Source organism: Triturus cristatus, chromosome 11, assembly GCF_964204655.1.
Source record: "Triturus cristatus chromosome 11, aTriCri1.1, whole genome shotgun sequence".
In the NCBI taxonomy this organism is placed as follows: domain Eukaryota; kingdom Metazoa; phylum Chordata; class Amphibia; order Caudata; family Salamandridae; genus Triturus; species Triturus cristatus.
In genome coordinates, this window is record NC_140594.1 from 449,939,408 (window position 1) to 449,966,451 (window position 27,044).

Here is a 27,044-nt window from a genome sequence, read left to right on the forward strand (position 1 = left end):
AACTAGGGTGATGCCCAAATCGCCGCTTTTTCAGCGCTATGTGCCGAAAAAGCGGCGATGTCTCCCTTGATGATATGCCCCTCACAGACTATAAGCTGAGTGCAAAGTATTTCCAAAATTGGATAGAAACAGCAAGCATAATGTGTGTGTAGGCTACCTGTCTTTTAGTTTCACGTATCCTCTGAATGGAAACCTACCACAACTACATATTTTCAAAAATAACACATCATGAGTTTTCTATCGCTAGACCACCCTTATTGGCCACCAAGAACAACAAGCTGTACAATACTTTATCAGACTTTCAGCATTTTATCTCCCCTAAATGTGGTATTTTCTTTCAGTCTTCCTTACAAAGGAACATATCCTTTGTTAAGGTGTGACATAAATCTCTGTTCTCTGAGGACCTCTGAGTGTGGGGATATCAGTCAAATGTGGATTTTCCATGGATTTGAGAACAACCCACACTCTAGAACCAGTAGATGTTTCTTATAGATGAAAGATTCAATTAGTATGTATTTGGGCCCATGATTTTCTAGCACAATGAAAACTGGAGGAAGAGGGAGAGTCACATTGATGTGACTTGCATGGATTTTAACAAGTATTATTACCCAGAATCTCCCACAATTATCAAACAATGGGTACAAATAAATTCTCAATCCCTTCAAATTTCTGTGATAGAAAACTCCAATACATCTTGCAAAATGGCAAAAGTCCTATCGACAAATATTTCCACACTTCACCCGATCCAAACACATGAGTATCTGTAAGAAGTGGTGCCATCCACACACATATCCAGGTGTCTAGTGTTCAGAAATGTATTGATTTGGTATGTTTTCCTAGATGCCAAATCACCCAGACAGACCCAAACATGCTTCCATTACTAGCAAGGAGCCAGAAGATGTTTGGATTTTTTTACACTTAGTAGAAATCCCAACAGCATTCTGCCTTAGTCTAAAAGTATATTAGGCTTGTTCAAAATTGTAATCACAGCATCATAATTGGCATAATTTAGTTAATTTCTCCAAATTAAATTTATGTGGAATTGATGAAATTATTCCATTGTCACACATCTTGCGATTTAAGGGAGAAGTTTTAACACAAGACGTACCATTTGGGTCAACAACAAATGTTTCAGAAAGATTATTTACCCAAGCAGACCATTCATATAATTTTTTATCACAAATCTACAAATCCGAACAAGAGTGGAAGTTCTTTGGTAGCGAACAACATTACTTTAACATGGTGGTCAGCACACATTTCAGGTAGATTTTTGCCCAAGCAGAACATTTAGGTAACTTTTTAGCACAAGTCTACACATTCAAGAGCAAGTAGCAGTGTTTTGAATCAACTACAAATTACATTTTCAGGTTAAATATTTTCTCAAACTGACTGTTTTAGTACTTCTTTGAGCGTGAGATGCATCTCACATAACTATGCATAATTAGGTAACTTCGTGCAATTCCACCACAAAAAAGTATGGGAGTTTATCATACCCCTAGAAAAATCTAAACAAGCTCCTGGTTTGGGGCACATAGTCTGTTGTTCTGTGGCATCGAAATGTGTGTCTATACCCCAAAATGTTGTCATACACAGTCTTGAATTTTATTAAGCTAAAGAAATTCCAGCGTCTCCCAAGAAATTATAACTAGTGCCGTAAGGTAACTATAATTTGCCCCCCCTCCCATGCAAGGTTTTCTGATGAATTATTTCACTGCAAATGTTGCAGTGATATTATCAATGATGTGATAAAGGTGTCATGAGTGATGTAATATCTGAGGTAATTAGCAGTGCATTGCGAGAGCACTAGTTATAAATCGGCCTGGGGGGGCGAGGCCACGTGTGCTCGGTCCCCCAAAATATAAACATTTGTTTCCCGCGGGACCCTGGCTAAATATAAACAAGCGTGGGTAAGCACACTTGTTTTTTTTTTAAATGTTGCCACAGATTCACAGATCCTCCATGAATTAGCAGGAAGTTAAAAAAAACTTCTTTTTGGCCCCTGTGTGTTCCCTCTGGCGCCCCACCACCAGGCCTAGGGGGACACAGTATTCCTACCCTGCAGACCTGTGTGTATTACTTTAAATTTTTTCTCATGCCCGACTCTTGAATCCTAAGATGGCTACCACCACTTCCTGGTTCAGTTGGTGGCAGCCAATCAGATCTCAGTATGAGATCTATCGGGATCCTTGGAGCCTCCTCAACCCTAAATATGCAAAGTTTTTTTGTAGAAACTACTAAATGGATTTACACCAAAACAATAAAGCACTCTTTCTGGGGACCGAGATTTAGCTTTCTGCAAAATTTGGTGTAAATCCTCTCAGCAGTTTAGGCTGTCTAGGCTGTACCTGTGTCTAACTATTCTATGGAAAAATGAATGGCAAAAATGTGTTTTGGAACACCTCCTTTTTCTCAGCCCCTGCTTTTTGTTGGGGAAAGTTTTGCGAAGATTCGTAAAACGGGGCTAAAGATTTAAGCAAAACAAAAAATGCATTTCCTAAGGAAACACGATCCTATCTATAACCACTCAGTGGCGAGCAACAAAGCATTTCCATAGAAAATGCCTTTTTTGTTTTGCTAATAAATTTGGCTCCATTTGACAAATCCCCATAACATTTTCGAAAATATTTTTTCTTTTTTACCTAGTTTGTACATGGAAAGTTTCAAGGTGATCCACGAAGCAGGCAAAGAAAAAGATGGAAGCCAAAATGCAAAATGACCATTCATTTTCCATACACTTTTTTAGGCAGCACTACCACAAAAACTACTGAATGGAATTACAGCTGACAGGAAGCTAGATTTGGTCCCGAAACTGTGATTTTTAGGTCTCGCCTACGCAGTGTGCATGCGCTGCATAGGGAAAAAGACCTTTTGAAATCGACTGAGTTTGTGTCCCAAAAACGTGCACGCGTTGCATTGTTTTCAATGGCAAAGCGTGCACGTTTGGCGATTCCCATGCGGGAGCGAGCGGCGCCATCTAGTAGCAATTATCGTGCTTGCTCCTACAAGGTAAACGCTGCGCGTCCCTGCTCTCGGCCGCACTCTTCCCACTTGTAGGCACGAGGTGCGCGCGCTTGTTTTCTTTTGACCCTGTGGATGTTTCGAAAACTACCTCCTTCACAACTCTCACACAGGCTTGTAGTTACAATTAGCACACTTGAACATTGCTGTGTGCACCTGTCAGAGAGGCCAAGCAATGGATGAACATGTATTCCGAATAACTCTAATACCCAAATGACAGGAAAAACTCACACTGCCTTCCTCCCCAATTCCAGAGCTCTCTGCTGTGCGCCGCGATGAACACTAATTCACACCTTAATCCCACCCAGACACCTCGAGGCACCTCAGTTCATATAATGAGGCATAGAAGCCACATATGTTGTATGAATAAGAAAACTATGGAAGTAGAACTTATAGGAAAAATGAAATCTATTAAGGGAATGGAGATACACGTACCATGTAACGTGTGCAAGGTAAAGGACCTGCATTGTCGACTTTGATTACCTTAAGGTTTCATACACTCATTGACCAGAATTATCACTGTTTTGCTGGCAAAGATAAATATATTAATATGGGAGCCTGTAGGTACCAGTTTCAGTCAGATTTGTAATTACTGCTGGTGCTGCCTACTGGCAGGACCCGCCTCACTTTAAACCCCTGGTTTCAGCGGTATGACTCCCATATAATATATGTGCTATAATAAATGTGCTGGTCTGGTTAGCCCATCCCAACCTTTTTGATCGGTAGCCTTGCCTGCCCACTGAAGCCTTCCTGACCCCTTGTCTCAAAGACCACAAGCTTTGATCGGCGTTCCATCTGGAAGTTCTCGTCCAATCGCACCCTCTGTAACAAATCCAGTGCAGAGCTTCAACATTCGGACCATTCACTCTCTCCAAGAGTTCAAAACTGCTCTGAAAAGACATCTTTTGTAACTGAACCACGATCGCCCCCCGGCCCCCTCTGATGTAAATATGTACAGTTAATGGCTTGAGGCTCGGTTGGCTAACAGATGTGCTTGTCCGATATGAAAATGCAGAGTTTAATGCCTTTGGGCTCTAATAAGCTAATATATTTGTGTTGGTCACCTGCCAATCATTCTCTAACAATGGCTCAATTATCCAAGCTTAACGGCTTTTCCATCAGCTTATTTTAAACATCCTGCTTTCAAACTACGTTTTAGGAGTTGCTGCTTATTGGTGTGAATTTTGTGAGGTCATAAGCGTTTCATTTTGTGTCTGTTGTGTAAGTTATGGTGTGTGGCCTCAACCAAAATTGGTGAATTTCAGTGTGGTTTTTTGGTTTCAATTTGTTACCATATTTGTACTTTAACTGAAGTTTGTTAAGTAAATTTCAGAGTTGAAAAAAGAAAACATATGCTATGGTATTACAACTAATCCTAACAATAATTTCCCTTTAAGCGTGGATTTTTTTCAGTGAGTTTCATGGTGGTGTTGGGAGTGTGGGGAAATCAGGGGAGGAGAGGGGAATGAGATACTTCAACACACCCTGGACGGCCAACCCCCACGGTGCAAATCCCTGTGCTCCAAAGTGGCCACAACGCCTGTCGGAAAGCATTCACACAGTGGGCGGCGACCCCTGTTGTGTACACCCTTTTAACAATGTGCAGCAGAGTTTCGCTGCACGGCCTGGCCAAAGGCCATGTTCCTTGCCCAACATGACGTGTGTGTGGATCTATGAACATAACACAGTTGGCGACGGGTTAGGGGAACCATTTTGAGGTGAGACAGCAGACAGGTATTCCTGTAACCGGTCGAAGAAGTAATCGCAAACCGCAGCCGCTGTGAACTGTAAGTGAGTGACGCAATATACTGCGATCTGAATCACTTAGCTCCCTTTTTTTTGCTACTGTAAGGCACGTGCTACCTTTATTTTGTCGACTGCAAGTGTTGAAAGCAGAGAGGGCTTAAGAAGCAGCGAGGTTGCTGAAAAAGGTCACAAGCTCTTGTGTGGAGTTTGCGCGACGTCAGGTAACAGCGCGCACACGAAATTAATCATCTGGAAGGCGCATTAGATTTTGTGAGCATCTGACGTCATTGGATGGACATTCTACACAATAGCCATTCTTATAGAGCAAATGAGTGCATGCCAGTTTGAGGAAACCTCCTAAAGGAAAATAAAGAAGGTACAAGTAAAAATAACGACGAAAGTGGTGAATCAGAGATATTACACACCAAAATATTTTTGAGTCAGGAATTTTTATTCCATTATTTGTGAAGACGTTTCTACTTGTGTTGTGGATTACACATGAAAGAACACATCAGGTGGTGTGGTGAAATTTGGACAGTGGACTTACCCGGTTTTACTGGTGAAGTAAGGACACTGAACAATTTCACGTTACTTAGTAGTCATGTATGCGTGCAATCAGGCGCGCAACACCCATTGGACTCAAAGAGCTTCAGCCCCCCCCCTCCCCCCCTCGTGTGTGGCAGCCCGGGATGAGACAGCTTCCCGGGCACAGACACAGCCGCACCCGAGCACTTCACAGGTCTTTAAAAGACCATTTGCATGTTGATGAGGCCTCGCTGTTGTTTCACCCCTTCTAAGAGCCCCTGCAGCTCCACGCTGCCTATTGCTTAAAGATTCAGCCCCCCCCACCCGAATTTTTTTTTTTAGCCCCTCCCGAAATTTGTCTCTAGTTGCGCCTCTGCGTGCAATCCTGCAATCCAAGAACATCTGTGGGCCAATGGTGATGCGTATTTGAACAATGTATTGGCAATTGTTCGAAAGGTGGAACCCTCTAGCAGATGCGCCAGTGCTTCGAAGTCGATGCTAGAGAATCCAACATTGTGTCGAAAAATGAAGGGTAGTACCCAGTATAACAAGCATTGGCATAGTCAATAGGTCTCACCTTTGGAACCTTATAATGGTTTAGTTATGCAGTACAATATCCTTGGTGCAACAACATCAACTGTTGCATGTCTAAACACTTAAAAGGTCCCAAAGGCGAGACCTATTGGCTATGCCAATGCTTGTTTTGATTTGGTGTAAATCCATTTAGAAGTTTTGGCGATATTAAGCTCCAAAAATATTTGTATATCTGAATGGTTGGATTCAAGGAAATCTCACAAGTGTCCCTTAAACTCAATAAAAAAAGAGTGATTAGTATAGGGTTTTTTTTACCCTTGAGCCATCTTGCACCCATGGAGCAAGGCACCTGCAGGAGCAAGACTTTGTTTGGCTGCCTGCAACACGAGGAAAAATATTGCAGAACTCTGGAACTTAGTCCCTTCTTCTGGGTTTGATAAAAAAAAATATGTGGGCGGGGTTGGGATACCCTGACCCTCTATTACCTGTGGGGTATTCCAGAGCAATCCTCCTAGGGCCAGAATAAAAAACAAAATGTAAAAAAGTTGCAGTCCTGTGGAACTCCTGTGGGTCTCCCATAGAATGATAGCTTTAAAAAAAGAAAACACCCACTGACGTTTTCTAATATATATTTAAGCGGAAGGGTCATTTGTCTACCCTCCCTGACCGACAGATGTGCCCTGGGAATTCCATTTCCTGGGTACAAATTAAGCAAAACGTGGAGGGGACGCACAGCTTCCTTACCTGAGCCACAGATGGGCCCCAGGGACCCCATCACCATGGGCTAAATGATTAATAAAGGGGAGAGGACCATGGTGCCCCTTTCCCAAGCCTCTTTTGGGACCCGGGCCAGTTTTTTAAAAAAGAGAGGAAAGGGAGGACAGCCTCCTTCCCAAAGCATTTAATGGGCCCTAGGGACCTCATCACCCGGGGACAAAATTATTTTTGAAGGGGAGGGAGCCACATGTCTCTTTGCCTGAGTTGTTGATACTTTACAGAGTCTTGGGGAGCCCACCCCAGAACATTTTGGTTCCCTGACTTTGAGAGCACAACCATACCCTGTACTCACTCTCCTGGGAAGGGAACTCTAGTGTGCTCCCACCCGGGCGCTAGCCCACACAGTGCAAGTTCCATCCAGCATCAAGTACGATATTGAATAGGGAGTTGGCTGGGGCCTAAAGGCCCTGGGGCTCCATGCGGGTGCACAAAGCTGTGTTTTGTGTGTGTCTTGGGTGGGCACCAGAGACTCACCAGAGGCCCCAAAGGATTGGGTCCCCAGAACTGTAAAGGATCGGAAAGGGGGGGTTGTGTGCCCCTTCCCTTTTTTTAAGAAAAAAGAACCCGGGAGATGGGGTCCCTGAAGCGCTTGGGAGCTTCGGGAAAGGGGTCTTGTGCCACCTCTCCTATTTAAAAGAAAAGGCATGGAGAGGGGGTCCCTGGAGCCACTAGAGGCTCAGGGGGACGGGGCCTGGCACTCACACCTCCCCTAAATTAAACAAGCATTTGCAATGCAATAGGTCTCGCATTTACGCGAGTTTGAGCTATTGACATTGCAAATAACAATGCCTTTTATTTGTGTTTTCGTTTTTAAAACATAAATAAAAGGCATTGTCATTTACAATGCCAATAGCTTATACTTGCGTAAATGCGAAACCTATTGCATTACAAATGCTTGTTGGAGACGTGCCCGCTTTATAAAAGTCCCTAAATAAATAAATATATTGGATTCGCACGTGCACAGAGGCCTGTGGTACAAAGCCACCAGCAGCGCTTTAATGGGCCTCAAAGCGCCTCAGCTCGTGAACGCATTAAACATGAAGGGGCACTCAAGGGGGGGGCTGGGCAAGTCTAACTTATGGAATAGAGACCCCCTTGGAGAAGGATCCAGGAAGTACCTTGTCCTGTGCGTGGGATGCCGGCAGGGGGTGGGGGAGGGTGTGGGGGCAGTTGTAGAGGGTGTAAAACTTCGGCAGCTGCCGTGTCAAAATCGGTATAGACACAGAACCTCGATGTATAAACAAACAACGGGTGATTCTGAACTTAATAGTCAACCCGCGGAAAATAAACTCAAGGGAAACCTTCGGCAGCCGCCGAGGCATGATGTGGATGGTCGCGCTTGAGAGAGAGAATAGTGACAGTCAAAAAGTCGAGGAGATGGATAAACACAGTTCGGTGCCTTCTCCTATATTTCATCAAACCAACAGTGTAGCCAAAGCCTACGCAAGTATGTGGCAAAAGCATCTGCAGGGACACAATAATTAAATAAAAAACAGTTAAGGACAGAAGAAAATCCGTCGGGCTGGGATTCAAATAAATGGAAACGCGGGTTGGGGCAAAAAGAACACACACAGACATGATCTCACCTTCTGGCCAGCCGCCTGGCTCCATTACTACATCAGGAGCGAGCTCGCGATTGGGCGCTTTGTTTTATAACGTCGTTGAAAACGTGCACGTTAAGTGCAGCAGCGAAATCCGTGCAAATCAGACAGCGTGAGTCACGGACAAAATACCGCTGCCTGGTATTATGTGTATGGAAGAAATACCTTGAATGATCACTGGGCAATCGGTCGTGCCTCTTGGATGGTAAAAGAAGCCTTAGGGGAATAATGGCGAAGTGTAACAGTTTGCATATATATGCCAAACGGTTCTTCTAACAAAACGTGTCATACATAACAGTTAAGGAGATATTATTACACATATGCTATGTGTTGGTAAGTGGTACTGCGGATTCACCGTATCTACACATATTGTATGACCACAATAGCCTCGTTTCGGGGTGGAGATGGGGTTGCAAAGTGCAGTTTGCCATAAGAAGCACTTTTGCATCTGGAATTAAAACAAGCCTGGCGGAGCGTGGCGCGCGCGCGCTTGGGGGCGGCGGAGCGCATTCCAGGCGGGGGAGCGAACCCTTTGAAGTGCTCCCAAAAAGCGGAGTGCATAGCGGCACCAAGCGCGTGATTGTGCGCGTACTAGCAATGCAATCCGCTTTTTGGGAGCACTTTGAAATGTAGTCGAGCAGCTTTAAAATAGAAAACAGTAAGTCTCCTGGGTCATTAAATCCATTCCACAGCAGAATTTACCATATGTTTTTAAAGCACTCTTAGCTAAAAGTATATGCTCTTGTGCTGGAGTGCAAGACTCTTTTGTAGTTGTTTTTATGAATGCATTTTTCCAGGTGCAACAACGTTAAGAGAAATACTCCGAGAGAAAAAGAAAACAATGTTTCCGACAATTTGTTTGACATTTTTCACTCAGAAATGCAAATGTAAAAACTATGTAAAAAAGTTGCTGACATGTTTTTTCTTAAATCTTTATTAAAGATATTTAGAATGATCAATATTAATAAACAATGCATTGTGTGAATTATTGCAATAGACATTTGCCTAAAAATATGGTGATTTTAGGAGACAGATGGTAGTTCTGCTTTATACATATATACCTTGATATGTTCACCTCTCGATAAATACAAGAGTCTCCTTTTTATATTGTAGAGTTGCAAAAGGCCGGTCATCGCATAGGGTTGGCTGATCGAAGGCCGGGCCCTCAGGCCAACCTCGTGAGGAGAGAGTGACTGTCCGCATGGTTGGATGCATGGACGGCCTTCCGCCAGGCCTTCTGGACAACCCCCCTCTGCGCACAACCAAATCCCTTGTGTGGCAGTTGTTGGTTTTATGTAATGTAATAAAATATCACTTTACTTTACAAAATCCACCGAAAGTCACTAAAAGGTTAAAGTGACGTTATAATTAGGTCAAAATGTTAGTGATAACATGGGGTTTAAACTAATAGCCACTGGAATTTATCAGTTATAGTTAGCTCTTGTGACTATAACTCGTGCCTTAAGGTAATTATAACACATTCCCACTGCCATCCACTGATAATTACTCCACACATTACATCAGTTATGACATGTTCTATGGCATGCATAATGATATCACTACAACATTTGCAATAGTATCATTGATGATAAAACTGCATGGTAGTTATAGTTACCTTAGAGCACAAGTTATAGTTACTAGAGATAATTGTGACTGGTGAATTTCAGTGGATTTTTGAGTATCCATATATATATCTTCTGTCACTTGGGAATGTCTTGAAGAACGTGGAAGATTGTAGAGTGTACATGGATGGCCTCTACAAACTTCTGCATTCTTTGAGTCATTCCCAAGTGATTTTTCCAGTGGATTGAAATTAAGCATCCTTTAATCAATATCAATTTTATTAATACGTTGATTCGTTTACGTCAAGGTGCAAAAATATGCCAACCCCCTGGACATAGCTGCTTGCTGTGGCTTGGCAGGAGCTTAACTGCTCCCACCAAGCCACAGTAATTGCTCCAGCAAGCAAGAGCATTGAAAATTACTTTCAGACACAGGGAGTTGACTTTACAGCATCTCCCTATGTATGAAGGAAATGCCGGCTCCTGCAGGAGGCAGGCAGCTGGCAGGAACCGCGGGGCATTCAGGTTCCCCCGCAGTCCCACTGGGGACTGGGTACCCTGGGGGCACGCAGCAGACATGGTCAGACTCCAGTTGAAGAGGTTCTCAGGGCTAAATATCAGTAACCTTATAATTAAATTGGCCGAGCCCTGAAGGGTGGAGTCCTAAGGGCCGAAATGGGCAAAGGGAGGTGGGCCATGTGACCCCCTCCCCAATTGCAAAAAGGCTTGGCCCCGGGGGGATGGGGTAAGCCATGCAGCACCCTCCCCCAATACAAGTTAAGCATTTAAAAAAACAAGGTTAAGAAGTCACCAGAGGTCCCACTCCCTTATTTTACTACTCTGCAAATGCACCTCCTGGTGCACTACTGGTTGGGGGATGGAGTTTCATTGGCTGCTGAGGGTCCTTAGGAGCCAACAAGTCCTCTTGTTACCTCCAGTAATTCCCACACGGCAGGATTAATGAGAGCTGGTTGGAGGCCCCACCCCCTTTCTCCACCACTCTGAAAAAGCACTTCCAGGTGCAATACTGGTTGGGAGTTGAAGTACTCATGGATGCTGAGGGTCTTTGGGGACCAAAAAACCCTCCTATTACTTCCATTAAGTCCCACACAGTGGAATTCCTTAGAGTTTGTCAGAGGTCCTGCCCCCTTCTCCACCACTCTGCAAACACAACTACTAAATGTGACCAGGCCATTTCAAAAGGTGATTTATAACCGTGTACTCTGTAAAGGATTTTAATGTTTGCTTTACTGTCCTTCAAATTAACTCTTTCTACACACTCACTCCTTAGCACTCTTGTTTTATGCACGTTCCCTCTGGAGCAACCATGTGTCGAACATTATATAATCTATGAGATTTTTGTAAATAAATATATGGTGATTCAAGAATTGGATGTTGCAAACGCTTCATGTTATAATGTTATATTGAATATCATGAGCTAATCTAAATGATTTTTTGTGTAATTAGCTCTAACCTGGAAAGACATAACTGGATAAGATTATTGCGTTGTGTCAATAATTGAGTTAGGACCATTGTTTTTTGTGGTAAATATAGGCCTCTCGGTGGGCCAGGTCCCAGGGGTTAGTTTATATAGTAATGCGGGGGTACATATGTGGCACCCCTGCACTCCAGGGACCACAACCTCCCCAGGAAAAACATATTGCAAGACATGCAGTGGAGGCCTTTATGGCCTCCCCGCAGCCCTGGGAACTGTCATCTCCCCCGGGGCTAATCAAGAGAAATGCAGGGGGCACGTGGCCCCCCACACCAATGGGGACTGCCACCACCCTGGGGCTAAATTAAAAGATACAGCATGGAGGTGCTCTGGCCCCCCACACTTCCTGGGGGACTGCCACCTCTCCGGAGCAATGTTGTTTACAAATACCAGGAGGCCTCCCCCACTACTGCCCCAGGGACCACCGCCTACCCAGGACACAAACATTAATTCAGAGCTTTTCAAACTCTGTGTTGTGACACGGTACTGTGTTGCCTGCCATGTGTGGGTGTGTCACGCTACAACAATGAGATGCGGTCTATTCATCAAGCAGGACGGTACTACACATGTTTGTGACATAGTACCTGTTCCTGCGAAGGGCGGAAAGGAGGAGCATCGCTCTGTCGTTCTCCCGCGGGCCCAGTTGTGAATAATGTACTGCGGCGTGAAGGTGGTAGAACATCAGGGGATAGTATAAATGCACAGCCTTGCTTCACCATTTTGAACTTGCATTTGCCCGATCAGTAAACTGTGAATAGATCATTGTATTGATTGTCATTCATATGTTGTAAGACGTTCGTAAAGTATTCAGTTAGCACAGGAGTCCCCAGAAACCAGCTGCACTTCGGTTTGAAACATGCTAGATTTATGCTGCATGCTATGTTTTATTTCTGTGAATTGTCCTTTTTTTTGGTCATTTCTTGGGAGATCTGAGCTCAAAATTTGAGTTCATACAGAACTGCGCAGATGAGGCTGCACTCAAATTTTGAACTTCTACGAAAAATGTCGAGTTTAATCTTGAACAGCAATAATAAAACAACATCCGCAGTAGAGTTGTACATGCATAGGCGGTAAAAGAATTAGGAAAATAAAATCAGCAGGAGTCACATATATGGCCAAAAAGAAAGTGGTCAGAAGCACGGCATTGTCCATTATGACTCGTTAATGTTGACTGTGGAATGTTTAGGCACATTTTGAAAAAATATGTGACTAATTCATGTATTGGGTCCAAGTTAACCAGCCAAGCAAATAGGCAATACGAAACGCATCCCATTATGTATAATAATGTGATATAGTTTTCAAAAGAGATGAAACTATTACACTCCAGAAACATGTGCAATCAATAAATGGATTGCAAACTAAGTGGGACGCATCTTGTAACTTCTTGCAAGAAGTTTGGCTTTGTTCCACAGATGGCAGTAGTGCAAATCATATATTTTTTTAAATGGCAATGGAAGGTTTTTGTGAGATATTTTGAGTCCACATACATTTAGTTATTTACTATTTCTATGACATATGTATTTGCCTTTATCTGTTATATGCAGTTAATTTAGCATCCGGTTTGCTAGTAAAACTGAATTACCGTGTCGCGAAATGATGCATGCCTGAAAAGTGTCACCAACCTGCAAAGTTTTAAAAGCCCTGCATTAATTAATTTAAAAAGACAATTCAGGGGAGTCCCTATGGCCTCCTATGCAGGCCTGGGGACTGCCACCTCCCTGGGGCGGATATAAATAATGATGTTTAGGGGGCTCTGGCCCTCCCATGCAGCCCTAGGGACCGCCACCTTCTGAGGCATAAATACAATAATGAAGAGCGTTCGTTTGCGTCCTCTAGCCCTGATGACCACACTCTCTCAGGGCTTACTTAACAAAGGAGGGGGGCTGCGTGGTCCAACTCATGGAGCCCTACATGACCTTGTGGACTACCACCACCAAGGGCCGGCTCCAGCGCTTGGAATGCCCAGCCCTGGAACATTGCAGTTTGCTACTACTTAGAGAGAGAGCCATGGCAAACAAGTGCTCTGCTTTCAGCAAGCAAGAGCACAAAATGCTCACACTTGCTGAAAGCAGAGCATGTGTATGTTTCCCTGCCCATTGTGCCCATTGTGAAGTGAGCAGGTAAACATACATATTGCTTTGGGATCGCGGGTGCTGCATATTAGCAGCTCCTTGGTTCTCAAAGCACTGCCGGCTCCCGCAGGAGGCGAGGTACCATCAGTGACAACGGGGTCCTTAAGGCCTCCTGCTGTACCCAATGTTTTAAATGTGGTTGCCCAGGGTGGGACCAAAATTTGCCTGGGAGTGGGAGGGGGGCCATGCTGCCTCCTCCCTCTTTATTTTTAAAATACAGTTTTGTTTAAAGGGGCAGGCCCTTGGGGATGGGGTCCCCGGGGCTGAAAATGGCACAGGAGGGGGGATGCTCGACCTCTCTATTCCTTTGAATTATATTTTTAAAAAATGCAAGGCCCTGGGGGTTGAGGTCCCCGGGGCTGAAATCAGCCAGACCCACTCCCTATTTTTTACTGAAAATAAATAAATAAAAGGGGTAAGCCCCAGGAGATTGGGTCTTTGTGTCTCAAAATGGTCCAGGGAATGGGGGCGACATGGCCTCTCTTCCTAAAAAATAGAACAATATTTGTTTTTTAAACCCAGCAACTCGCCGGAGGCCCCATCCCCTTTCTCGACCACTCCTCTTCAAACGTGCCTCTTGGCATGCTGCTGGTTGGGGTATGAAGTCCCCTTGGCTGCTGAAGGTCCTTAGGGGTGAACGGGACCTCCTGTTACCTGCAGTAAGCCCCACACAGTTGGATTGCTGAGAGGTGGTCAGAGTCCACGCCCCTTTCACCACCTCGCTGCCAATGCACCTCTCAGTGCACTGTTGGTGGGGGGATGAGGTGCCCTTGCCTCTTGAGGGCCTCACAACTAAAGTGGATTTCTACCTCCATTCAGCAGTGCTCCAGGAGGTGCATTCCCAGAGTGGTGAAGAAACCATAGAAACTGCCTCAACCACTGTGACACCCACACAAACACTACTACACCCAGTCACACACCCAGACAGATGCTCTTACACCCACTGTGATACCCAGACTGACACTACACATCCACCCTGATGCCCATACAAACACTCTCTCACACGGTGACACACACAGTCTCACTACCACTCTGATGCCCAAGGAGACACGCTCTCACTCACTCACACACACCAACAATCTCACTTCCACTCACACATAGACACTCTCATTCCCACTCTGACACCCATACAAACACTGCAACAGCCAGAGAGACATCCAGACAGACACTACTCTCATGCCCACTTTGACACCCATACAGACACTCCCACACCCACTGTGATACCCAAACAGACATTCTCACATCCAGTCACCCACCAAGACAGATGCGCTTATACCCACTGTAACATCCAGACAGACACTCCCACATCCCCTCTGACTTTTAAACAGACAATCTCACACCCACTGTGATACCCAAGCACTCCCAAATCTACTCTGACACCCATACAGACACTCTGACACCCACTCACACACACAGACACTTTCACCCCAATCTGATGTCCATATAGTCACTCTCTCACCTAGTGAGAGACACAGACACTCTCAAACCCACTCTGCTGCCACACAGACACCTTCAAATTGACTCAACACCCAGACACTCTCATACATACTAATACACACAAACACTCCTATATCCACTCACACACCCATACAGACACTCTCACGCCCATGCACACAGCTATGCAAATGCTCTCACAGTGAGTCACCCACTCACACACACATTGACACTCTCACACCCACTCACATACCCATACAAACACTCTCACAGCCACTCACACACCCATAGAGACACTCTCACACCCAGTCACCTACACAGACAGATGCTCTCAAACTCACTCACATACCCATACAGAGATTCTTACAACCATTCAAACACCTATAGAGACACTCTCAAATCCAGAATTATAACCTACAGACCTTAACACACCCACTCACACATCTATACATACACTCTGACACCCATAATTATACCTATACAGATGCTCTCACACCCACTCACATACCTATGCTGATCCTCTCACAGCCATACTGTGAGAAGTTGGTCTGGTATATGCTGTCCACAAGTTATAGTGGGCAACTTGTACCAGTCCAAACAACCCCTTATTGGTCATAGGTTAAAGACAACCTTTATTGAAAGCTATCCTAGTGGTAACTATGGAGAGCAGCCTTCAGGCTAAGTCTTGAAGGAATGTAGAGCAGCTTGTTTTACCAGTCTATAATCTCTTGAATGGCTAAATGAAAGACAATCACACCAGGTATATATATAAAATATATGTATTTCATTTATCATTTAAACTTTATTTCGGCAATAAGCCATAAAAGTCAGCAAGAGATAAGTACAACATACATATATACAATTCATCATAATAATGGGAGATATTTTACATTTAATTGGCGATAAAATTTGTTTTATAAGTAACCCATAAGTACACAATACTGCATATAAAAATATAAATAACTATGTATAAGTTAATTAAAAGCCAGACAAAAGTTGATTACATGGGCGGTCGAGACAATAAGACATGTACAAAAATCAGAAAGGGGGGAATGGGGGAAGGCAGAGCATAAATCAAAATGTATTTACAGTTTATAACCAGATCGTTTCCTAATAAAATACACACTGTATAAAAATCTGCTTGTTCCAAACACCACTAGCTGTGAGGTGTTTGACTTGAATATACGCTCTGCCTCTTTATAGTATCTAACCCCCACATAGTTACAAACCGGTTTGATCCAACAGGCCCTTGGTTTTTTGTATTTCGGGCAGAAAAAGAGTAAGTGGGCAGCATCTTCTTTAGCCCCTAGAGAGCAAAGGGTGCACAAGTCAGGGCCTTTTGCCTTCCCCCAACGGGATGTATATGCATTAATCTGTAGAACCCCATACCTAAACTGTAAGTATAATGTTTTTGCTAATGGGGGACAGATCTCATCCATAAATTGCTCTAAACTAGGTGTATCTTTGAAATTCAAAAATTCCAAGGTCAATTTGCCAGACGATGAGCTATACAATAGTTCTCCGTTGACATACGACCAAAAGGTATCCTTTACAAGCTTCCTAGAAGACGATGTCATGTTCTGTGGAGCATCCCATAAATGTGCAAGCCCTAATCTCTCATACCACTTTGAAACATACTTTACCCATGGAGTATTCAAATAGCCATCAATCTGAGATAATTCAACTAGTCTACTTTTATAGACACTCAGTTCCGGGGTTACCCATAACCTGACCCAATACAACAGCGGTCTTAATATTACTTGGTAATCTATTTTTTTTAGATTAATATCTAAAAATACAGGAACCAAAGGGGTTCTATTTGGTATTTTTAGTAGACTACGCACAAAGTGATTTTCCACTTTTCCAAAAGTGTTGTTACAATAGTAGCCCCAAACCTCAGCACCATAGAGGGCAGCCGATTGTGCCTTAGCTTTGTATACTTCAAGAGCCGGGGATATAGCTTTGGAGTAGCTAGCTCGGTGGACTTTTAGAATAGGCATTGAGTTTTGTTTGAGGGATAGCGAACTTTTGTCCATCTGTCCTTTCCAAGACAAGTTACTGTCCAACAGTATCCCCAAATAGGTAAAACTCCCAACCTGTTCCAATTTTTTATTTTCAAGGAACAGATTACTCCTAAGGGATTTTTTGGGGTTTATGGACATATACTTAGTTTTGCTAGGATTTATTTCTAACCCCTTCCCCACACAATATTTTTGGAATGTGTCAACCAAATTTTGTAAGCCTCTCGGAGTTTGAGAAATAAGGATAGTATCGTCGGCAAATAATAATGCCGTAACCGCTTCACCACCTAGCTTTGGGGAATCATGCACACAGTTACTCAAATAACTTGGTATATCATTAACATATAGGGAAAAAAGTGTTAGGGCTAACACGCATCCTTGGCGCACACCATGGTCTACGGGAATAGCCCTTGAAATTTCGCCATCCTTTCCCCATCTGATTTTAGCAAAATTCCCTGTGTGGAGCCTGATGAGTTCTTTAAGTAGTTCCCCTGGGACCGCCATGTTCTTAAGTGTAGACCACAGCAATTTGCGCGGAACAAGATCGAAGGCGGCCCTAAGATCCACAAATGCCACATATAGACTACCCTTTCTTAGGTTTATGTACTTCCAACAGATGCACATAAATCTAAATACTTGATCGATAGTACTAATTTTGGATCTAAAACCAGCTTGATATTTAGTCAATATTTTAGTCTCTTCAGTCCAATCTAAAAGCCTATTTAAAATATGTCTGGCAAAAATCTTTTGTAAAATATCAATTAAACTAATTGGGCGGTAATTACTAGGATCGTAACGGTCTCCTTTTTTAAAAATTGTTATGATTTCTGCCCCTTTCCACGAATCGGGGATTGGTGTACCTGCAGCAATCGAGTTACATAGGAAATTTATGTATGGTCCCCACACTTCTACATCATGTTTTAATAAATCGCCGGGAATTTTATCGGGACCAGGAGCTTTGCCCATTTTCACGGCCTGCAGGGCCTGAATGGATTCTTCTAAACTGAAATGTAAAGGAGCATTACATTACAATATATGTATTTATTTCTAAACACACCCTCCTAGTTTCTTTATGAGGCTAGAGGTCAAAACACATAAGTTACACTTCAAAATATGACAGTAATAAGAACAAATACACGTCCGGCCCTATAGGCGAGCCAAACCATATTCTAAAATAGTTGTATAAGAACCACGACTTGACTAGACACAAGGCTTAGAGCCTGTAGAATCGCTGGGATCCCAAGGAACCACCCAAGGTAGTGACACAGGGGACCCACGGGGGCCGTGTGCAGTGTGAGAACACAGCCGCGAGCTCCCGTTAGCTTTTATGGGGAAAGTCGCGGTTAGATTTTTAAAGATTAGGGACACTTAGAATCGTACTAGGACCAAACCCTTTGGTACTTAGAAAGTTTTAGGGCCAACACCCACGGGAGCACCAGAGTACTCATGCTACCTCACCCAGGGAAGTCGGATGCATAGGTGTCAAATGGTGTTGGGTCGCATCGTCGATTTCAATGGGAGCTGGCAAAGAAGTGCTGCTGCCGGGAAGATGAGAAGTGTCCGAAGTGATCCAAGCCTGGATCGAAGATGAGAAGAACCGGAAAGCAGAGGGGACAGAGTCTGGGTCACTAGCCAGTGACCAGGAAGGCGATAGGCAGATTTCCACCGATGTCGGTTGATTTCAGGTGAAGAAGGTGAAGATTGAATCTTCAGCCACAAGGACCAGGAGGCGTCGAGGACAACCAGGAGCTGGATTCTAGCTGTCCCACAAAGGATGTCGAGTGCTGCAGCGTCGGTGCCCAGATTGGATACAACAAGCCTTGGCAACAGCAACCCACGCAGAAATGAGAAAGATGCTTTGGTGCAGACCAGCACGGTCTGTGAGACTCACCACTTGATTGAGAGTCAAGGCATGTCTAGAGAAACCAGGCAAGCCCAAGGAAAAGCAAAGTTACCCCCTCAGGGACCCACCACTCAATGGACCAGGGATTGCAAAGGGACCTCAAGAGAAAACACAAAATGATGGCCCATGGGTCACTCGGGGTGACTAGGCCAACAATCTTCAGTGGATCTGCTGCTCGAGGTGGGAGCTACAAACAACCCTAAGCACGACTTCAAGAGAGATCGAGACGTCAATGCACTTGCAAAAGTGCTCGGTGACCAGGAGTTCCAGTTCCACGCTACTCACGAGGGCTGTGGGTCTCAGCTTTGCAGGGAACTCGGGTCAGCCCTTGAGATGTCTGGAAATCCTCATCCTGGGCTGCAAATACTTCGGAGTCCAGTCGGAGCTTCGTAAATGCAGATGGGCAAATTACTTTGTTGGTCCCTGCCAAGCAGGGGAGTCACTCCTTGACCCCAAGGGAGATTTCTTCAGTCATCTAGTCTTGAGTAGAGCGTCAAAGTTCCAGGATTCAGCTTCAGAGTTTCATCCAGGGAAATCTAAAGTTCTGGTTACAGAGGTTCCTTACTTATACCTAAGGAAGGGGTTGACTAGCTCTGGGGACCCACCTATGGGATGGTTTGGAAAGAGAGGTGGCTACACCCATTTCCTTTGTCCAGTTTCATGTCAGCCCCTGAACCAGTTTGAGCTGGACTATACACAGGGACACCACATGTGCCCCCAGTGCAGGACCTCAAAGCACTCATATAGTGCTCCCACCCAGCCCCAATACATATCAGCCTGTCTGGGAGGTTGTTACACCTCCCTGTGACAGGAAACATATTGTCCAGGCCTTCCCTGCCGGAGTTTCGGTCAGCAGCAGGAGGCCAGACTTGTGTCTGTGGCTGCAGCATCCATTTTGTGATGCCAGGGCTCTATTAGATTTCTACCGGGTATTACAGTGCTGCCATGTTTCTCCCTCTAGAAGGGTGGGATCATATCCTCACATCAAGAACTGTTGTGGGGGTATGATTCCAAGGTGTTTGACACCAAACACAACATGTTTCCGTGCAGCCAGTCCAAAGTTAGCATTAACCGTTTAAGATATATGCACTTAAGAGTATATGGTCAGGCTGCACCATTGACAACCCTGGAGAAGAGATTCCGAAGGCTGCCGAGGGGATCAGCTAATGCCTGGGCACCCTCTCACGCACTCTGTACCAGTCCAAACAACCCCTTATTGGTCATAGGTTAAAGACAACCTTTATTGAAAGCTATCCTAGTGGTAACTATGGAGAGCAGCCTTCAGGCTAAGTCTTGAAGGAAAGTAGAGCAGCTTGTTTTACCAGTCTATAATCTCTTGAATGGCTAAATGAAAGACAATCACACCAGGTATATATATAAAATATATGTATTTATTTCTAAACACACCCTCCTAGTTTCTTTATGAGGCTAGAGGTCAAAACACATAAGTTACACTTCAAAATATGACAGTAATAAGAACAAATACACGTCCGGCCCTATAGGCGAGCCAAACCATATTCTAAAATAGTTGTATAAGAACCACGACTTGACTAGACACAAGGCTTAGAGCCTGTAGAATCACTGGGATCCCAAGGAACCACCCAAGGTAGTGACACAGGGGACCCACGGGGGCCGTGTGCAGTGTGAGAACACAGCCGCGAGCTCCCGTTAGCTTTTATGGGGAAAGTCGCGGTTAGATTTTTAAAGATTAGGGACACTTAGAATCGTACTAGGACCAAACCCTTTGGTACTTAGAAAGTTTTAGGGCCAACACCCACGGGAGCACCAGAGTACTCATGCTACCTCACCCAGGGAAGTCGGATGCATAGGTGTCAAATGGTGTTGGGTCGCATCGTCGATTTCAATGGGAGCTGGCAAAGAAGTGCTGCTGCCGGGAAGATGAGAAGTGTCCGAAGTGATCCAAGCCTGGATCGAAGATGAGAAGAACCTGAAAGCAGAGGGGACAGAGTCTGGGTCACTAGCCAGTGACCAGGAAGGCGATAGGCAGATTTCCACCGATGTCGGTTGATTTCAGGTGAAGAAGGTGAAGATTGAATCTTCAGCCACAAGGACCAGGAGGCGTCGAGGATAACCAGGAGCTGGATTCTAGCTGTCCCACAAAGGATGTCGAGTGCTGCAGCGTCGGTGCCCAGATTGGATACAACAAGCCTTGGCAACAGCAACCCACGCAGAAATGAGAAAGATGCTTTGGTGCAGACCAGCACGGTCTGTGAGACTCACCACTTGATTGAGAGTCAAGGCATGTCTAGAGAAACCAGGCAAGCCCAAGGAAAAGCAAAGTTACCCCCTCAGGGACCCACCACTCAATGGACCAGGGATTGCAAAGGGACCTCAAGAGAAAACACAAAATGATGGCCCATGGGTCACTCGGGGTGACTAGGCCAACAATCTTCAGTGGATCTGCTGCTCGAGGTGGGAGCTACAAACAACCCTAAGCACGACTTCAAGAGAGATCGAGACGTCAATGCACTTGCAAAAGTGCTCGGTGACCAGGAGTTCCAGTTCCACGCTACTCACGAGGGCTGTGGGTCTCAGCTTTGCAGGGAACTCGGGTCAGCCCTTGAGATGTCTGGAAATCCTCATCCTGGGCTGCAAATACTTCGGAGTCCAGTCGGAGCTTCGTAAATGCAGATGGGCAAATTACTTTGTTGGTCCCTGCCAAGCAGGGGAGTCACTCCTTGACCCCAAGGGAGATTTCTTCAGTCATCTAGTCTTGAGTAGAGCGTCAAAGTTCCAGGATTCAGCTTCAGAGTTTCATCCAGGGAAATCTAAAGTTCTGGTTACAGAGGTTCCTTACTTATACCTAAGGAAGGGGTTGACTAGCTCTGGGGACCCACCTATGGGATGGTTTGGAAAGAGAGGTGGCTACACCCATTTCCTTTGTCCAGTTTCATGTCAGCCCCTGAACCAGTTTGAGCTGGACTATACACAGGGACACCACATGTGCCCCCAGTGCAGGACCTCAAAGCACTCATATAGTGCTCCCACCCAGCCCCAATACATATCAGCCTGTCTGGGAGGTTGTTACACCTCCCTGTGACAGGAAACATATTGTCCAGGCCTTCCCTGCCGGAGTTTCGGTCAGCAGCAGGAGGCCAGACTTGTGTCTGTGGCTGCAGCATCCATTTTGTGATGCCAGGGCTCTATTAGATTTCTACCGGGTATTACAGTGCTGCCATGTTTCTCCCTCTAGAAGGGTGGGATCATATACTCACATCAAGAACTGTTGTGGGGGTATGATTCCAAGGTGTTTGACACCAAACACAACATGTTTCCGTGCAGCCAGTCCAAAGTTAGCATTAACCGTTTAAGATATATGCACTTAAGAGTATATGGTCAGGCTGCACCATTGACAACCCTGGAGAAGAGATTCCGAAGGCTGCCGAGGGGATCAGCTAATGCCTGGGCACCCTCTCACGCACTCTGTACCAGTCCAAACAACCCCTTATTGGTCATAGGTTAAAGACAACCTTTATTGAAAGCTATCCTAGTGGTAACTATGGAGAGCAGCCTTCAGGCTAAGTCTTGAAGGAAAGTAGAGCAGCTTGTTTTACCAGTCTATAATCTCTTGAATGGCTAAATGAAAGACAATCACACCAGGTATATATATAAAATATATGTATTTATTTCTAAACACACCCTCCTAGTTTCTTTATGAGGCTAGAGGTCAAAACACATAAGTTACACTTCAAAATATGACAGTAATAAGAACAAATACACGTCCGGCCCTATAGGCGAGCCAAACCATATTCTAAAATAGTTGTATAAGAACCACGACTTGACTAGACACAAGGCTTAGAGCCTGTAGAATCACTGGGATCCCAAGGAACCACCCAAGGTAGTGACACAGGGGACCCACGGGGGCCGTGTGCAGTGTGAGAACACAGCCGCGAGCTCCCGTTAGCTTTTATGGGGAAAGTCGCGGTTAGATTTTTAAAGATTAGGGACACTTAGAATCGTACTAGGACCAAACCCTTTGGTACTTAGAAAGTTTTAGGGCCAACACCCACGGGAGCACCAGAGTACTCATGCTACCTCACCCAGGGAAGTCGGATGCATAGGTGTCAAATGGTGTTGGGTCGCATCGTCGATTTCAATGGGAGCTGGCAAAGAAGTGCTGCTGCCGGGAAGATGAGAAGTGTCCGAAGTGATCCAAGCCTGGATCGAAGATGAGAAGAACCTGAAAGCAGAGGGGACAGAGTCTGGGTCACTAGCCAGTGACCAGGAAGGCGATAGGCAGATTTCCACCGATGTCGGTTGATTTCAGGTGAAGAAGGTGAAGATTGAATCTTCAGCCACAAGGACCAGGAGGCGTCGAGGATAACCAGGAGCTGGATTCTAGCTGTCCCACAAAGGATGTCGAGTGCTGCAGCGTCGGTGCCCAGATTGGATACAACAAGCCTTGGCAACAGCAACCCACGCAGAAATGAGAAAGATGCTTTGGTGCAGACCAGCACGGTCTGTGAGACTCACCACTTGATTGAGAGTCAAGGCATGTCTAGAGAAACCAGGCAAGCCCAAGGAAAAGCAAAGTTACCCCCTCAGGGACCCACCACTCAATGGACCAGGGATTGCAAAGGGACCTCAAGAGAAAACACAAAATGATGGCCCATGGGTCACTCGGGGTGACTAGGCCAACAATCTTCAGTGGATCTGCTGCTCGAGGTGGGAGCTACAAACAACCCTAAGCACGACTTCAAGAGAGATCGAGACGTCAATGCACTTGCAAAAGTGCTCGGTGACCAGGAGTTCCAGTTCCACGCTACTCACGAGGGCTGTGGGTCTCAGCTTTGCAGGGAACTCGGGTCAGCCCTTGAGATGTCTGGAAATCCTCATCCTGGGCTGCAAATACTTCGGAGTCCAGTCGGAGCTTCGTAAATGCAGATGGGCAAATTACTTTGTTGGTCCCTGCCAAGCAGGGGAGTCACTCCTTGACCCCAAGGGAGATTTCTTCAGTCATCTAGTCTTGAGTAGAGCGTCAAAGTTCCAGGATTCAGCTTCAGAGTTTCATCCAGGGAAATCTAAAGTTCTGGTTACAGAGGTTCCTTACTTATACCTAAGGAAGGGGTTGACTAGCTCTGGGGACCCACCTATGGGATGGTTTGGAAAGAGAGGTGGCTACACCCATTTCCTTTGTCCAGTTTCATGTCAGCCCCTGAACCAGTTTGAGCTGGACTATACACAGGGACACCACATGTGCCCCCAGTGCAGGACCTCAAAGCACTCATATAGTGCTCCCACCCAGCCCCAATACATATCAGCCTGTCTGGGAGGTTGTTACACCTCCCTGTGACAGGAAACATATTGTCCAGGCCTTCCCTGCCGGAGTTTCGGTCAGCAGCAGGAGGCCAGACTTGTGTCTGTGGCTGCAGCATCCATTTTGTGATGCCAGGGCTCTATTAGATTTCTACCGGGTATTACAGTGCTGCCATGTTTCTCCCTCTAGAAGGGTGGGATCATATACTCACATCAAGAACTGTTGTGGGGGTATGATTCCAAGGTGTTTGACACCAAACACAACATGTTTCCGTGCAGCCAGTCCAAAGTTAGCATTAACCGTTTAAGATATATGCACTTAAGAGTATATGGTCAGGCTGCACCATTGACAACCCTGGAGAAGAGATTCCGAAGGCTGCCGAGGGGATCAGCTAATGCCTGGGCACCCTCTCACGCACTCTGTACCAGTCCAAACAACCCCTTATTGGTCATAGGTTAAAGACAACCTTTATTGAAAGCTATCCTAGTGGTAACTATGGAGAGCAGCCTTCAGGCTAAGTCTTGAAGGAAAGTAGAGCAGCTTGTTTTACCAGTCTATAATCTCTTGAATGGCTAAATGAAAGACAATCACACCAGGTATATATATAAAATATATGTATTTATTTCTAAACACACCCTCCTAGTTTCTTTATGAGGCTAGAGGTCAAAACACATAAGTTACACTTCAAAATATGACAGTAATAAGAACAAATACACGTCCGGCCCTATAGGCGAGCCAAACCATATTCTAAAATAGTTGTATAAGAACCACGACTTGACTAGACACAAGGCTTAGAGCCTGTAGAATCACTGGGATCCCAAGGAACCACCCAAGGTAGTGACACAGGGGACCCACGGGGGCCGTGTGCAGTGTGAGAACACAGCCGCGAGCTCCCGTTAGCTTCTATGGGGAAAGTCGCGGTTAGATTTTTAAAGATTAGGGACACTTAGAATCGTACTAGGACCAAACCCTTTGGTACTTAGAAAGTTTTAGGGCCAACACCCACGGGAGCACCAGAGTACTCATGCTACCTCACCCAGGGAAGTCGGATGCATAGGTGTCAAATGGTGTTGGGTCGCATCGTCGATTTCAATGGGAGCTGGCAAAGAAGTGCTGCTGCCGGGAAGATGAGAAGTGTCCGAAGTTATCCAAGCCTGGATCGAAGATGAGAAGAACCTGAAAGCAGAGGGACAGAGTCTGGGTCACTAGCCAGTGACCAGGAAGGCGATAGGCAGATTTCCACCGATGTTGGTTGATTTCAGGTGAAGAAGGTGAAGATTGAATCTTCAGCCACAAGGACCAGGAGGCGTCGAGGACAACCAGGAGCTGGATTCTAGCTGTCCCACAAAGGATGTCGAGTGCTGCAGCGTCGGTGCCCAGATTGGATACAACAAGCCTTGGCAACAGCAACCCACGCAGAAATGAGAAAGATGCTTTGGTGCAGACCAGCAAGGTCTGTGAGACTCACCACTTGATTGAGAGTCAAGGCATGTCTAGAGAAACCAGGCAAGCCCAAGGAAAAGCAAAGTTACCCCTCAGGGACCCACCACTCAATGGACCAGGGATTGCAAAGGGACCTCAAGAGAAAACACAAAATGGTGGCCCATGGGTCACTCGGGGTGACTAGGCCAACAATCTTCAGTGGATCTGCTGCTCGAGGTGGGAGCTACAAACAACCCTAAGCACGACGTCAAGAGAGATCGAGACGTCAATGCACTTGCAAAAGTGCTCGGTGACCAAGAGTTCCAGTTCCACGCTACTCACGAGGGCTGTGGGTCTCAGCTTTGCAGGGAACTCGGGTCAGCCCTTGAGATGTCTGGAAATCCTCGTCCTGGGCTGCAAATACTTCGGAGTCCAATCGGTGCTTCGTAAATGCAGATGGGCAAATTACTTTGTTGGTCCCTGCCAAGCAGGGGAGTCACTCCTTGACCCCAAGGGAGATTTCTTCAGTCATCTAGTCTTGAGTAGAGCGTCAAAGTTCCAGGATTCAGCTTCAGAGTTTCATCCAGGGAAAGCTAAAGTTCTGGTTACAGAGGTTCCTTACTTATACCTAAGGAAGGGGTTGACTAGCTCTGGGGACCCACCTATGGGATGGTTTGGAAAGAGAGGTGGCTACACCCATTTCCTTTGTCCAGTTTCATGTCAGCCCCTGAACCAGTTTGAGGTGGACTATACACAGGGACACCACATGTGCCCCCAGTGCAGGACCTCAAAGCACTCATAGAGTGCTCCCACCCAGCCCCAATACATATCAGCCTGTCTGGGAGGTTGTTACACCTCCCTGTGACAGGAAACATATTGTCCAGGCCTCCCCTGCCGGAGTTTCGGTCAGCAGCAGGAGGCCAGACTTGTGTCTGTGGCTGCAGCATCCATTTTGTGATGCCAGGGCTCTATTAGATTTCTACCGGGTATTACAGTGCTGCCATGTTTCTCCCTCTAGAAGGGTGGGATCATATCCTCACATCAAGAACTGTTGTGGGGGTATGATTCCAAGGTGTTTGACACCAAACACAACATGTTTCCGTGCAGCCAGTCCAAAGTTAGCATTAACCGTTTAAGATATATGCACTTAAGAGTATATGGTCAGGCTGCACCATTGACAACCCTGGAGAAGAGATTCCGAAGGCTGCAGAGGGGATCAGCTCATGCCTGGGCACCCTCTCACGCACTCTGCCTTCAGGATTGTTAAGGCCTGCCATAGGAGTGACTGATAGGTTTGTATGTGCAGTGATAGGTGAGGTATATTGAACCTATACATCAGTAAGGGCTGCATGCACCACCTTACCCAAGCTGCAGTAGCAGACCTGTGGTGTCATTTTGGGTGGCTTTCCAGGGGTGGCATAATACTTGCTTCAGCCCCTGTTTAGCCCCTGGGGTACCTATGCCCTGGATACATAGTATACCATATACTAGGGAATCACAAGGGTACCTCGGGATCCAATCTGTGGTGTTCCTAAAGTACATGCAATCAATTTAGTGAGGAAGCAGCTAGGCTGGGGCCCTGATTGGCATGGTCCC